At 49.1% G+C, this 14,423-nt stretch overlaps 1 protein-coding gene across 3 annotated transcripts in view; it reads right to left on the bottom strand.

Moving 5' to 3' along the window:
* The window catches only part of GAL3ST1 (galactose-3-O-sulfotransferase 1), a 47,989-nt gene extending 35,472 nt beyond the window's left edge, over positions 1-12,517 (bottom strand). Inside the window, exon 1 of one of the 3 annotated variants that reach the window (XM_048821778.2) lies at positions 11,778-12,517. The gene's annotated coding sequence lies outside the window, so the exon portion shown is untranslated. The remainder of the gene's footprint in view (positions 1-11,777) is intronic. The other 2 variants (XM_075120145.1, XM_048821779.2) reach the window with 2 other exon arrangements.
* Between the last annotated feature and the right edge of the window lie 1,906 nt (positions 12,518-14,423).

Genomic DNA, 14,423 nt, shown 5'->3' with positions numbered 1-14,423 from the left:
TTGCAAGCTTCCACAGGGCTATTGCCACTCACTTCTCAACTGTGAGGGCCACTCTCATCTTGGTATTCTTGCGCCTCAGGGCAGGGGAAAGCAAGTCACAAAATTCCATGAAAGTGCCCTTACGCATGCGAAATATTTCACAACCACTGGGAATTATTCCAGACTTGCAACACTATGCGGTTCCACCAGTCTGTGCTTGTTTCCTGAGCCCAGAATCGGCGTTCCACCGTATGAACCTGCCCCATTAGCACCATGATGCCCACATTGCCAGGGCCCCTGCTTTGAGAGAAGTCTGTGTCCATGTCCTCATCACTCACGTTACCGCGCTGATGTCGCCTACTCGCCCGGTATTGCTTTGCCAGGTTCCGGTGCTGCATATACTGCTGGATAATGTGCATGGTGTTTAATGTGCTCCTAATTGCCAAAGTGATCTGAGCGGGCTCCATGCTTGCTGTGGTATAGCCTCTGCACAGAAAAAAGGCGCGGAACGATTGTCTGCTGTTGCCCTGACGGAGAGGGGGGCGACTGACGACATGGCTTATAGGATTGGCTTACAGAGAATTAAAATCAACAAAGGGGTGGCTTTGCGAGAAACTGAATGGCCCCCTCAAGGACAGAACTCAAAACCTCAAGGATAGAACTCAAAACTGGGCTTGGCAGGCTGTTGATTTCACAGAGGGAAGGAGGGAGGGAGGAGAAAATGAATACAAAATAAATCTGGTCTATTTCTTGTTTTGAGCCACTTCATCTATCTTTATACATCTTGCTGGCAGCAGACTGTGCAGTATGACCGCTAGCCGTCATCATCTCCTAAGTGCTCGGCAGAAGACGGTGCAGAATGACGACTAGCCATCATCTTCTGCTGGCTGGAGGTTAAAAGACAGTGCACTGCCGGTAGGACTGAATCGCCATGAGACGAAACTTAAAAGGGAAATGACTTGGCTGAATCACTCTCATTTTTGCCCAGGCGCCCGACTAAAAGAGCACCCAGGACTACGTCGATGATGGCTACCAGTCATACTGCACTGTCTGCTGCCAAAAGGCAATAAAATGCTGCTGTGTAGCAATGCAGTACCACATCTGCCAGCACCCAGGAGACATATGGTTAGCTGAGAGGGCTCCATGCTTGCCGTGGTATGGCGTCTGCACAGGTAACTCAAGAAAAAAGGTGCAAAACGATTGTCTGCCCTTGCTTTCCTGGAGAGAGGGAGGGAACGGGGGCCTGACGATATGTACCCAGAACCACCCGTGACAATGTTTTAGCCCCATCAGGCACTGGGATTTCTACCCAGAATTCAGATGGGCGGCGGAGACTGCGGGAACTGTGGGATAGCCACCCACAGTGCAACGGTCCGGAAGTCGACGGTTGCCTCTGTACTGTGGACACACTCCGCCGACTACATGCACTTAGAGCACTTGTGTGGGGACACACACAATCAACTGTATAAAACCGCTTTCTACAAAACCGACTTCTTTAAATTCAACCTAATTTCATAGTGTAGACATACCCTTAGGTGCCACAAGTCCTCCTTTTCTTTTTACTTTGATAAGGGTATATGAAAACTCGGTGAGCACAAAAGAAACAGTTACATCTTATGTAAAAATTGATATGGCTAATATAATGTTATAGAAGTTAAACTATGGAAGAAATGTGCATTTTCCCCAGGATGTGTGCAGTGTATATTGTAGAAGCGGTAAAAGAAATGCAAATAAAACATGCTACTTAATTAAAATCCTATTAGGGCTCCAAAAGGAGCCAAGATAGGTTGAGTTTTCTTTTTCAGATTGCTGTGTGTTTTGGAAGCAGGAGTTGAAAGTTAAAAGTAATCAGAACTCTGGTGAAAGTTGATTGTATCCCTTTTAAGACAGTCTCTGAGCTGCTGATGGCTTTGGATCCAAAAGCAAGCCAGAAAGCATCTGTGTTGATGCAAATTAGCTAACTGATAGAGAAAGGAGAGAACTGCACAGAAATGGTAGCACAAAGGAGCTGCAGATAAAGAACATACCTGGTAAGCAAAGAAACTACCTGAAACCAAAAGGCTTAAATTATGACCCTCCAGAGGAAAGTGGAAAAAGAAGTCAAACCTAAAAATAAGAGAGGAATAGGTTAACCTGAAGTAGAAAAATGCACTATGCAGTGCTGAAATCTGAAGACAGGTACAAAAGGGGTCTGCTTAAATGCATGACTCTCCTTTTTAATTCACCAAAACCCCAAGGATAAAATTCATGGTATATATAACAAGATACCTTTAATAAATTTGATGCTAATGTTATTGTTAATATTAAACTTTGGGATAAATTTAATGTTAATAAGTACCCCTGTAACAATGTAAAGGGTATGATTTTTGGGAAAAAAAACAAAACAAAAAAACCTTTAAGGTCATATGGTAATGATGCTTCTCAGCTATTACCTGTGAATAAACTTAAAACTTAGCACAGCAAAAAAACATTACAAACTTGGTCTCCTATATAGCAAGGGAAACTGAGGTACACCACGTCATGAGTTTAATGACTAATCAGTGGGATAATTTCCCCTAAACCCTTAAAAGGTAGAAGCCATTGAAACCTGGCCTCCCTCTAGAACAAAAACACAGGAAAGTATGGGGGTAATTCCTCTGTTTTGCCTGCAATCAGCAAGAGTATTTGTAAAAGAAAGGGATATTTTAAGCAAAAATCTGCCACCCCAAAAGGGGTAGAGACATGTTCTTTTTGTCTTTCAAAAAATCAGGAAAAGCTGATACCAGCTGAAGAGCAACCCAGATTTCCATGAATCTATTGTTGTGACAAAAATTGTTTTGTGTTTTATGTTTTGTCTTGTGATTTCATTATCTTTGAAAACTCGTGGCGAACGGGGGAAGTCCCGGATGACTGGAAAAAGGCTAATGTAGTGCCAATCTTTAAAAAAGGGAAGAAGGAGGATCCTGGGAACTACAGGCCAGTAAGCCTCACTTCAGTCCCCGGAAAAATCATGGAGCAGGTCCTCAAAGAATCAATCCTGAAGCACTTACATGAGAGGAAAGTGGTCAGGAACAGTCAGCATGGATTCACCAAGGGAAGGTCATGCCTGACTAATCTAATCGCCTTCTATGATGAGATTACTGGTTCTGTGGATGAAGGGAAAGCAGTGGATGTATTGTATCTTGACTTTAGCAAAGCTCTTGACACGGTCTCCCACAGTATTCTTGTCAGCAAGTTAAGGAAGTATGGGCTGGATGAATGCACTATAAGGTGGGTAGAAAGTTGGCTAGATTGTCGGGCTCAACGGGTAGTGATCAATGGCTCCATGTCTAGTTGGCAGCCGGTGTCAAGTGGAGTGTCCCAGGGGTCGGTCCTGGGGCCGGTTTTGTTCAATATCTTCATAAATGATCTGGAGGATGGTGTGGATTGCACCCTCAGCAAATTTGCGGATGATACTAAACTGGGAGGAGTGGTAGATACGCTGGAGGGCAGGGATAGGATACAGAGGGACCTAGACAAATTGGAGGATTGGGCCAAAAGAAATCTGATGAGGTTCAATAAGGATAAGTGCAGGGTCCTGCACTTAGGACGGAAGAACCAATGCACAGCTACAGACTAGGGACCAAATGGCTAGGCAGCAGTTCTGCAGAAAAGGACCTAGGGGTGACAGTGGACGAGAAGCTGGATATGAGCCAGCAGTGTGCCCTTGTTGCCAAGAAGGCCAATGGCATTTTGGGCTGTATAAGTAGGGGCATAGCGAGCAGATCGAGGGACGTGATCGTCCCCCTCTATTCGACATTGGTGAGGCCTCATCTGGAGTACTGTGTCCAGTTTTGGGCCCCACACTACAAGAAGGATGTGGATAAATTGGAGAGAGTCCAGCAAAGGGCAACAAGAATGATTAGGGGTCTGGAACACATGAGTTATGAGGAGAGGCTGAGGGAACTGGGATTGTTTAGTCTGTGGAAGAGAAGAATGAGGGGGGATTTGATAGCTGCTTTCAACTACCTGAGAGGTAGTTCCAGAGAGGATGGTTCTAGACTATTCTCAGTGGTGGAAGAGGACAGGACAAGGAGTAATGGTCTCAAGTTGCAGTAGGGGAGGTTTAGGTTGGATATTAGGAAAAACTTTTTCACTAGGAGGGTGATGAAACACTGGAATGCGTTACCTAGGGAGGTGGTGGAATCTCCTTCCTTAGATATTTTTAAGGTCAGGCTTGACAAAGCCCTGGCTGGGATGATTTAATTGGGTATGGGTCCTGCTTTTGAGCAGGGGGTTGGACTAGATGAGCTCCTGAGGTCCCTTCCAACCCTGATATTCTATGATTCTATGCTTGCAGCAATGCTCCAGGCAAGGCCCACAAAGGTTTTGGGCGGCTCAGGGCAAAAATCTGAAACTGAGGCCCCTTCATACTTCCAAAAACATTACCATGTGTAGACCAAAGAGGGGAGACGATGGGGAGGGCAGGCGGGGGAAGGGGGGGGGGAGGCCTGTTGTAGTAGTAGGATTTTATGTTTGTATAATTCTGTATCTGAGCTGATTTCAAGGCAGTAACCCTGATATTCTATGATTCTATGATTCTGTGTTTGTCTTGTTGCTAGCATTGTTGCTTATTGTGTTAAACAAACAAACAAACAAACAAACAAAAAAACCCTATTGCATTAGGCAGAAAAGGATTAATAATCATTTTAACTGTATTTACAGAAACCAATGTTGCAGAAAGGCAGAAGTCAAGAAATGCCAGTCTGTTAACAGGGAAACATCCTCATATAGCAGACACCATATTAGGAGGAATTGGTTTTGGAGCAGTATTCACGGGCGCCACTCAGTGCTGACTGGTTGCCGCTGAGATTCCCATCGCAGTGAATAATGAATGGAAATTGTAAGTGGATCCTGAAGTTGAGGGCAGCAGCTGGTAACAGGACTCCCTTATCCCTGACACCCAACACTGCAGCCTAGTGTCTCGGGCAGAACCAGCTGCTTCCCTTCCACTAAAACTGGTCCACAGGAAAAGTTCCAGATCTGAAGCTGGGTGGGGGCAGGAGGGTGCCAGCCTTTTGGCTATTGTCATCGTCTAGTGATAGGCAGACCTCCCGGGGAGGGGGCGGGGATGCTCTCACAAACTGCCTCTCTGCTGCTGTCCTTTCTACCCTTCACTGGTGTATCCCTGGCAGCCTTTGTACCTGAACACAAGGATCGGAAAACTGATCCTCTTCCCACCAGCCTGGCAGCAGCAGCTACCGTCTTTCTAATGCCTCGCTTCCTCCAAGTCATTCAAGAGGGACCTGGCACCTCAGCTCCCAGCAGAGACTCCCAGCTACAGACTAGGGATCGAATGGCTCAGCAGCAGTTCTGCAGAAAAGGACCTAGGGGTTACAGGGACGAGAAGCTGGATATGAGTCAACAGTGTGCCCTTGTTGCCAAGAAGGCCAATGGCATTTTGGGATGTATAAGTAGGGGCATTGCCAGCAGATCGAGGGACGTGATTGTTCCCCTCTATTCAACATTGGTGAGGCCTCATCTGGAGTACTGTGTCCAGTTTTGGGCCCCACACTACAAGAAGGATGTGGAAAAATTGGAAAACGTCCAGCGGAGGGCAACAAAAATGATTAGGGGACTGGAACACATGACTTATAAGGAGAGGCTGAGGGAACTGGGATTGTTTAGTCTGTGGAAGAGAAGAATGAGGGGGGATTTGATAGCTGCTTTCAACTACCTGAAAGGGGGTTCCAAAGAGGATGGATCTAGACTGTTCTCAGTGGTAGCAGAGGACAGAACAAGGAGTAATGGTCTCAAGTTGCAGTGGGAGAGATTTAGGTTGGATATTAGGAAAAACTTTTTCACTAGGAGGGTGATGAAACACTGGAATGCGTTACCTAGGGAGGTGGTGGAATCTCCTTCCTTAGATATTTTTAAGTTCAGGCTTGACAAAGCCCTGGCTGGGATGATTTAGTTGGGCATTGGTCCTGCTTTGAGCAGGGGGTTGGACTAGATGACCTCCTGAGGTCTCTTCCAATCCTGATATTCTATGATTCTATGAACTTCTCTTCCTCTAGCCCAGTGATCATGACCCCAGGCTTGACGCAGGAAAGATAGTCTCCTCCTGGGCTTATGACAAAGACACCCCATCAGCAATCAGAGGCATCATCATCAAACACCAGTCTGTGTTTCCAACCCCAACACCTCCAGGCTAGAAGGGGATCTATGTAGGCACAGACTGAAATGGCTGATACCACTGGGATGGCAGCACCAGGAATACCCGGGAGGTTTAGGTTGGACAATAGGAAAAATATCCTATCAGGGTCGTTAAATACTGGAATAAATTGCCCAGGGAGGTTGTGGAATCTCCACCATTGGAGATTTTTAAGAGCAGATTAGACAAACATCTGCTGGGGATGGTCTAGATCAGCGGTTCTCAAACTTTAGCAACCCAAGGACCCCCATTTTGATTTAAAATTTTTCAGGGACCCCCCAAGCCCATCCACTTAGCCCCAGGCCCTGCCCTCACCCCATCCCTTCCCTCAAGGCCCCATTCCCGCCCCACCTCTTCCCATCCCCCCTCCCTCCATCATTCGTTCTCCCCCACCCTCAATCACTTTCACCAGGCTGGGGCAGGGAGTTGGGGTGCAGGGGGGGTGCAGGGTGCAGGCTCTGGGAGGGAGTTTGGGTGCAGGGTGTGGACTCTGGGCTGGGGCAGGGAGTTGGGGTGTGGGAGATGGTGTGGGTTCCGGCCAGGCGGCTCTTACTTTGCATGGCTCCCGAAAGCGACTGGCACACCCCTCTGGCAGTGGCTCCTAGGTGGGGGGACCAGGGGCTCTCCGTGCACTGCCCCTGCCCATAGGCACTGCCCCACAGCTCCTGTTGGCCACAGTTCACAGCCAATGTGAGCTACAGAGTTGGCACTCGAGCTAGGGCAGCACACCGAGACCCCTGGCCTCCACCCAGGAGCCGCAGAGTGGTGCCAGCTGCTTCCAGGAGCCGTGTGGAGCCAGGGCAAGTAGGAAGCCTGCTTAGCCCTGCTGTGCTGCCAGACTTTTAGCACCTAAAATCTCCCAGTTTGGCTTCAGTAGTCTCCGGAAAATAGAGGGGAGGAGGAGTTGATCAGCGATGCCTGCAGATCCCCTGGAGTATCCTCGGGGACCCCCAGGGTCCGCAGAACCCAGTTTGAGAAAAGCTGGTCTAGATAATTACTTAGTCCTGCCTTAAGTGCAGGGGACTGGACTAGAAGACATCCCTTCCAGTCCTCAGATTCTATGATTCTACCTTCATGCTAGACTGGAAACCTACTACTGGAGCGGTTGCACCATAACTCACCTCCTGTGTCCTTGAAACATGCAGAGGCAACATCACATTGCTGTGTAAATGCAACAGGGTCAGGCTATCGTTTGTCTCATTAGACAAGCAGCCCCCTGAGCCCCACTGAAATGCACCTAACGGCTCTTGACTCCCACCTCTATAGTCCCCCAAGGTGATTTTATCAAATGGTCAGCAGACACGTCTGGCAGAGAAGAGACTGGGGTTTAATAGGTTCTCTTCAGGGGACAGTTTTGTAAGTATTCTCAAGAGTGGCAGTAATGGTAAGATAATGGCCTATGTTCTCATAGCAGCTTCTAGCCCAAAGGAGGCCAAAAAAGGAATCACTTCACCCAGCACTGCCATGCAGCCACCTCTGGGGTGGAACATGGCAGCTCTTTAACAGAATCCTAAAACACTAAACAACAATTTAGGATATTAAGTCCTGCATTCAGCTGAAAATTCAGGGGGAAATTTGAAGAACAGGCGATTATAAATGACACCACAGTCAGAAATGGGCCAGGACCAGAGCTACTACCCTGATATTTGTGAAAAGTGAGTTGGAATCTTTCACACCCAAGGCTTTGGTTTTACAGCTCATCCAAAAGACAGTAGCCCCTCCACCAGCACACTTGGTATGAAAATGCCATAGAAATGCAAGGTATTATTATTACAGCCTAATCTGGAAACAGAGAGATTTTCTCTGACGGAACCAGCAAACTCAAGCATCTGTTCTACCCCACAAAGTGTCCAGCGTGTAAAAATGAGCAGCATAGTGGAAGCATTTGTAAACATGTCTCCCTTGCCATGCAGAAGTTGCTGAGGTGGGGAGAAGGGCCCACATTCTCCAATGTCCCTAGTTCCCATTGAAATGCACCTAAATCCCTTTGAGCATCTGGGCCAAGGTGCTCCACACAGGCAGCCAGGGTTCTCTGGCTGCTGAAGTAGGAATAAATCTCTTTTTACACAATAGAAAGAAAATACCGTCACTAACAGTAAAAGGCTGCCCTATGTGTAGAGTCCTACCAAATTCACAGCTGTGAAAAATGCATCATGGACCATGAAATCTGGTCTCTGCTGTGAAATCTGTTTTTTTGTTTACTTTCACCCTATACTATACAGATTTCATGGGAGAGACCACTGTTTCTCAAACTGGGGGTCCTGACCTAAAAAGAGGTATGGGGTGGGTCACGAGCAAAGTTCCCTCTAATTTTTGACAGGCTGTGTGTGCAAAAAATTTCTTCTGTGCAAATTTTTGTGCTTCTGTGCAAATATTTGTGTGCACGGTGTTTCGCCGTGTGCGGGGGGTTTAGGATCTGTGTGCGTGCGTACATGCGCACAGCTTAGAGGGAACAGTGGTCGCAAGGTTATTGTAGGAGGGGTTGTGGGATCGCCACCCTTACTTCTGTGCTGTCTTCAGAGAGCGGCAGCTGCTGTCCAGGCGCCCAGCTCTGAAGGCAGTGCCACTGCCAGCAACAGTGCAGAAGGAAGGGTGGCAACGCCCTGCCACCTTCCTTCTGCCCTGCTGCCTTCAAAGCTGGGCGGCTGGAGAACGGCAGCTCTTGACTGAGGGCCCAGCTCTGAAGGCAGCAGCGCAGAAGGAAGGGTGACAATATCACACCATGCCACCCTTCCTTCTGCCCTGCTGCCTTCAAAGCTGGGCGGCTGGAGAACGGCAGCTCTTGACTGAGGGCCCAGCTCTGAAGGCAGCAGCGCAGAAGGAAGGGTGACAATATCACACCATGCCACCCTTCCTTCTGCCCTGCTGCCTTCAAAGCTGGGCGGCTGGAGAACGGCAGCTCTTGACTGAGGGCCCAGCTCTGAAGGCAGCAGCGCAGAAGGAAGGGTGACAATATCACACCATGCCATCCTGATTTCTGCAAAGCTGCTGGTGGCAGTGCTGCCTTACGAGCTGGGCGCCTGGACAGCAGCTGCTGCTCTCCAGCCACCTACCTCTGAAGGCAGTGCAGAAGTAAGGGTGGCAATACTGCGAACCCCCTACAATAACTTGTGACCCCCCCCCCACACAACCCTCTTTTGGGTCAGGACCCCGAGTTACAATACTGTGAAATTTTAGATTAAATATCTGAAATAATAAAATGTATTATTTTAAAAAATCTACGACCGTGAAATTGACCAAAATGGACCGTGAATTTGGTGGGGCCCCCCCTATGTGTAGGGAACCTGCTGTGCAAAGGGCCTGTCAGTCAAGCCATTCTCACTGTGGCCTTGTCTACACACAAAGTTGTACTGGTTTCACTGAATTGCTTTTAAATCAACTTAAGTTAGTGGTGTAGTGCAAAGACGCATGTGCACTCTTGAATTGGTTTAAAAGTGTTTTTTCTCAATTCAGTTTAAACCACTTAGAAGCCAAATTAAACTAAATGATTGTAAGCCACATTTAAATCAATTTAGGTGTATCCACACAGGTTTTTCACTGATTTAACTAAACTGATTTAAAAGCACATTATAGTGAAACTGGCACAAGTCTGTGTGCAGATCAGGCATAGACCAAAATGTCACTCCTGGTAGATAGCTTTCAAATGAGTGATGAGAGCATAAAGGGGTTGTGACATCAGAAGACTGACTGCATTGAAAACTCACTCCTTCCCACTTTCTTTACCAAGGGTACAGCAAAGCCATGACTTTAAGCATAGCACTAGATGTGCACGTATTGCCATGATTAGAATCTGGGCCAAGCTCCTTCCCTCTGCCACTACTTATACCTGTGATTATTGACAGGGAAACAATTATAAGGAGCATCTCTTCCCTGAGGAGGGACTATAAAAATGGTACAATGGTTTTCATGTTTCTTGTTCCTCCAGAACAAATGCGCTCAGTTTTTGACAGCCAGCCCTTGGATCAGAGAGCAAAGCTGGGCTCATTCCTTCCCATGCATCATCGCTGGTAATTAAAATTCTGCAGACCACATTACAGCTTCAGTAATGCCATTGTGTTCTGGGATCAGATAACTGGGGCCCTGTCATTGAAACTCAGTTGATAGTTCTGTTGATGAAAAGTGCTACATAAGAAGTAGGTATTTATTATTAATATTTTATTAATCATAATTATTATTATTGATTATAATTATGCAAAAGCCAGAATACAATCTGACACACTCTCCCAGAGCTATGTGACTTTCCAGCAGTTAAGAGCAGTCAAAAGTTATTGGGGTTTTTGTTTGTTTGGTCACTAAGGTCAGGAAAATGGAGTCAGACACAAACAGCTAGCAGGTCTGCTGAGTATGGAGAGGGTCACTGCTGCAGACACATTCAAAGCAGGGTCTCACTGTAAGCATCTAACTCACTTTTCTTTGCCCATTCAGTTTATTTACTTTTTGCCTTTTACTCAGCAAACAGTGAAACAGGCTGGTCAGTTTCCGGTTCTGTTTCTTGTCAGTTTCACTTCCTGGTTCCCATGCACTGGCCCAAGGCTGGGTTGCGGACACTGCAGGATGTTGGCTAAACCCAAGCTATAGAGGTTCAATGAAATGTGAAAAGAAACGCACAAAAGCCTATTAGCTGGAGTCCAGCTCTGTAAATCCTGAGACACGGGCAGTGAAACAAGTAACTGCCTCCTCCAGCCGGTGACTGCTCTGCAGTAAGAGTCTCTAATCCCCAATCCATGGTCATTAGAGTGGAGGGGGCATTTCCCCCGCTCCCAGGGATGCTAGAGAGTACTTTTTCCTCCACCCAGGCCTGGCCTCCACTGGGATGTTTATAAATAAATACTCCTGGGATCGTTTTCTTAGCCCAGCCTCAGTATTGACTTTGCCTTAGGTGAGTAGATTAATAATTAATGCAGGCTGCAGCCCTGCAGGCAGGTGGCAAGGAGCAGCTCCTGTTATTTGTGGCTCCCTGTTAGCACTGGGAGCAGGGGCATGGTGACTTACCACCTTCCTAACGAGAGTAACACAGCTGTGCCCATACAGAGAACATGGCCCCAACTGCCCCTCCCAGACAGCATGTCCCCTACAGCTATCCCCACTTTCCTGTAGACACACATGACCCCCACTGCTACCCCCAGAGACAGCAGGTTTCCCACAATTACCCCCACCCCTGCAGCCCTCCCAGCCCCAAAAGCCTGTCCCCAGTGGCACTCCTCCGGCAGAGCAGGCATCCCAGAGGAAAAGGAGGTCTCTCACTCTTCCCCATACATCTCCCTCTCCAAAGCCCATGCTCCCTGCTGCACCCGCAAACACTGTCAGTGACAGCCAGACTCTTTACAAACAGTGTCCTGGCACACACAGACTCTACTACCCCACTGCACGCAACCACCCAGTGCTCTAACTATATGCTTTCCCTTCCCCATTACAGACAAACACTCTATCACCCCCTCACCCCTTTCCATTCTTTCACCACACATAATCCCCTATGCACGGTCTCTCTCTCTCTCACACACACCCAACACACACTCCCCCACATGCTCTCTCACACACACATGTCCCCTGCACGCTCTCTCTCTCTCACACACGCACTCCCCATTGCAGTAGATATGTTGTAAAAAAAAAACCCTGTGAACCTCACCTTTTCCTTGGCTTAAGCTCCTCTCTGCAAACTTCCCTTTTCTTCCAGGGCTCAGTCGGACCAGACTGCACGCAAAGGGCGTTGCGATGCTGCTTCAACATGGAATCTCCTGGGCAGCTATCCCAGTGCCAGCTCTTACAAGGCAGCTCAGCCCTCCCTAGAAGTCGTGGCCACCTTCCCTATGCCAACTCCACGGTGCCAGGGCCATGCCATCAGCTTGGGACTTTGGAGCAGGCAGTTTCTTTCCAATGGTGCCTGCTATCTCCAGGATCTCAGACTCTCCTCCCAGGTGTGGAGCTGGGGCTGGACTCTCCCACCATCTCCTGGAGGGAGACTGTCCCGAGAATGAACTCTCACCATCACCCTAGCTGGCTCCCTGGCTTGTCCCTCCTCCCACTTCAAGCCGCACAGAGAGCTCATTCACAGCCCTCCCTTCCGGGGCTGAGAACAACAGAACCATTTGTATCCTTCTGCAGCATTGACATCAACAAAGACATTGTCACTGAAGACCATGCACTCTTTCCCCATTTCTCCTGCTAGGCACAGAAAAATGCAGCCTTACCAACCATGGCAGGAGCCCAGGGCCCAGAGCATGCAGATAAAACAGCCAGGGCTGGGAGCTTGTGGCAGGCACTGGTGTTCACTTGTGGAGCCACTGGCTTTTGGGGCCAGGTCCCACTTGACCACAGGACAGGTTTCCATTGGTGGCTAGTGGAGAGGGCCCTACCCATAACCCAGCAGGCAGGCGTGGCAGGCTGGGAGGCGGACGGGTTCCTGGCTCATCTGGCAGCTGCTAGCAGGGATGGGGTTTCAAGATTGGCTGAGATTTCTCAGTAAACACACAGTAAGAGGTTCAATACAGCAGGGCCTGTTCCACCCACCAGGGCTGGGGGAGAGGCAGACAGCAAGCCCCACTGTAGCTGCTCGTTGGCCAGGAATGGTCTCCCATGTGCTGGGGCTGGGAAATGGCTTCATACTGCTCAGGAGGTTGCTCACAGTGGGCCTGGTTTGAAGCCAATTGAAATCAGTGGGGATCTTTCCATAGACTCCAGTGGCCTTTGGAGCTGGCTCAGCATGCGAGCTGGAAACCGCAGGTGGCTGGCACTGCTCCAAGCACCTCCTCGAGCACACTGCTTCGCAGACTGGGAGGGGCCAGCCTTTTCCCAGAGGCTTAGCTCCACTCCAGAGGGGGCTTTGAAAAGGGGGGTTGGGCGGGGCAACCTTGCTGCTTTGACCTTGGGGGGAGCTGTGATCTGGATCTGAACTCTGTGGCCGAGGCTTGTCTCAGAGATCCTGTCCAAGGCAGAGTCTGTCGCTGCTCAGCCCTATCCCGATTCCAAGCCAGAAGCTGACATCTCACAGCCCATGCCTGGCCTGCTCAGTCCCTGCTCACTCATCACTGTCCCAGTCTCACTGATTCCCCAGCCAGCCTTTCTCTAACGGAATCGCTGATCCCCTCCACTTACCTCTTTATTTATTTATAGACTTTTATGGGCATCATCAGGGAGCAGCTGAGTCCCTGCCAAGTTATTAAAGTCCAATTACAATCACACAAACTCTCTTGCCCTCTCTTCACTGACAGGCCATAGCATTATTTTTTCTGGTGTGTTTAAGTGGGTGAAGTTGGCCAAGGCTTATCTTGCCTCTGGCTATTGTCTTCTCCGCAACACAGATGGATTTTTTTGGGGGGGGGGGGGTGGGTCATGACAGCACGTTAGCCAGCCCACTGTCAAGTTCTAGTGGAGTTCTACCATGGGTCAACAATATTCTGCTGCCCATGGTTGACCTTGCCTAGCCTCTTGCATCCATTTTCAGTGTAAAAACACATATTATTTGGCAGTGAAGACAAAGCCTGTGTGTGGAGAGCTCTTGAGGGGAAACTAAGCTGAAGAGATGAGTTTTGCATTGAGTTCTGATCCCTCTGAGGCCCGTGGTCTTGTCTCTCATGTGGCAGGGAGTTCCACAGTCTAAGCCCTTCGCCCATGAGGGTTCTGACTCCTGTACTCACGAACCTCCCCCATTGGAGACAGTGTCGGGCCCCGGAGGCACATAGTTGTCATGGGACATTGTGCTCGTGGAGGGAGAGGCGTCTCTCAGGCAGCAGGGCCTGTTCCTTGGAGGACTGGGACAGCAGGGTCCTGCGCTGGTCTCTGTTCAATGGGGTGCAGCGCTGGGGTGCTGTGCTCAGGGCACAGGTGTGCTGCTAAGTGGACAGGCTGCTGTGCATGGCACCAGCTGGCATATACCCAGGGTGTGCTCCATCGTGGCAGCTGAGCCGCCCTAATGGAGCTGGGAAGTCCTAAATGTCCTCACCGTGGCCAGGTCTGTGTCAGGCAGGACAGGGCATGATTGTCTGGCTAGTCATAGTCAGAGGAGGGCAGTTTGTGCTGTCTGGGCTATTTGGGCAGCCAGTATCCCCAAGGGGCAGGTGCCCTTGATCGAGGGGGAAGTTATGGAAGAGGAGAGATCTTCATGGCACTTCCCTCTTCATAGCAGCATTGCCTCTGTCTCACCTGGGTGTGGTGTTCACCAGCTGCTCTTTGTCCAGGGGCTGGTCCCAGCCAGGCACCAGGAGAACAGGGAGAGGGAGCTGGTCACATCTGCCAGAGCGGACACATAGAGCTGGGTGCCACCTGTGTGTGGCTG

The sequence above is a fragment of the Caretta caretta genome, chromosome 15 (genome assembly GCF_965140235.1).
Source record: "Caretta caretta isolate rCarCar2 chromosome 15, rCarCar1.hap1, whole genome shotgun sequence".
Classification (NCBI taxonomy): Eukaryota; Metazoa; Chordata; order Testudines; family Cheloniidae; genus Caretta; species Caretta caretta.
This window is presented reverse-complemented; position numbering and strand designations above follow the sequence as displayed.